This window comes from Frankliniella occidentalis, unplaced genomic scaffold (assembly GCF_000697945.3).
Source record: "Frankliniella occidentalis isolate FOCC.00 unplaced genomic scaffold, Focc_3.1 Scaffold64, whole genome shotgun sequence".
NCBI classification, from domain to species: domain Eukaryota; kingdom Metazoa; phylum Arthropoda; class Insecta; order Thysanoptera; family Thripidae; genus Frankliniella; species Frankliniella occidentalis.
The window spans coordinates 1,025,382-1,026,297 of NW_026267194.1; the positions used below are offsets into that span (position 1 = coordinate 1,025,382).

The window sequence follows — 916 nt, forward strand, 5'->3', positions numbered from 1 at the left end:
TTTTTTTTAGAGACCGATTGGACACGTGTTCGTGTTACTGGTGCCGCAACGGCCCTGAAGTTGATTTATTTTAAATAACGCCACTAAGTTTCATACACTCTGACAGCTTCCCTCTCCGATGTCCGGTTGACATCCAATTTTGACCAAAAGTAAAGGTATAATATAGGGCAACTCTCGTGCAAAGCCACCCCGCTGTAGCTCAAATACTTTCCTAGTGGAGTTGTGGCCGTTGAAAGATTTGGGTTATATTTGTCACTTTGGGTGAAATAACCAAATTTCACAAAAAAGTAATTTGACCGTCGTCTTTTGCTCTTATAAATCCACCACTAGGCTTCAAGGGGGTGAAATTGTATTCTAAATCCGAATCCTTCGAGAGATTTGACGGATTACATGTCCTACTGGCCATCCTGGCCAAACAGTCCTCCATGTGTACCTAATAAAATAAAGTTATTAAGGCTGATGTAGGGCCTACAGGCCTAATCCGCCAAATCTCTCGAAGGATTCGAATTCAGAACACAATTTCACTCTCTGGAGCCCAGTGGTGGATTTATAAGAGCAGAAGACGACGGTCAAATTACTTTTTTGTGAAATTTGGTTATTTCACCCAAAGTGACAAATATAACCCAAATCTTTCAACGGCCATATCTCTGAAAGTATTTGAGCTACAGCGGGGTGGCTTTGCACGAGAGTTGCCCTATATTATACCTTTACTTTTGGTCAAAATCGGGTGTCAATCGGACATCGGGGAGAGAAGCCGTCAGAGTGTATGAAACTCAGTGTCGTTATTTAAAATAAATCAACTTCAGGGCCGTTGCGGCACAAGTAACACGAACACGTGTCCAATCGGTCTCTAAAAAAAAAAAGATTTCTTTTTTCATCGAAAGAAACAAAGTCTGAAGCTAAGACCTTTAAAATA

The 916-nt window shown here is 41.0% G+C and overlaps 1 protein-coding gene across 1 annotated transcript in view; it reads right to left on the bottom strand.

The window, feature by feature from the left end:
- Positions 1 to 916, bottom strand: part of LOC113214287 (SET domain-containing protein SmydA-8-like) — an 83,879-nt gene that overhangs the window by 9,155 nt on the left and 73,808 nt on the right. The window lies entirely within an intron of this gene.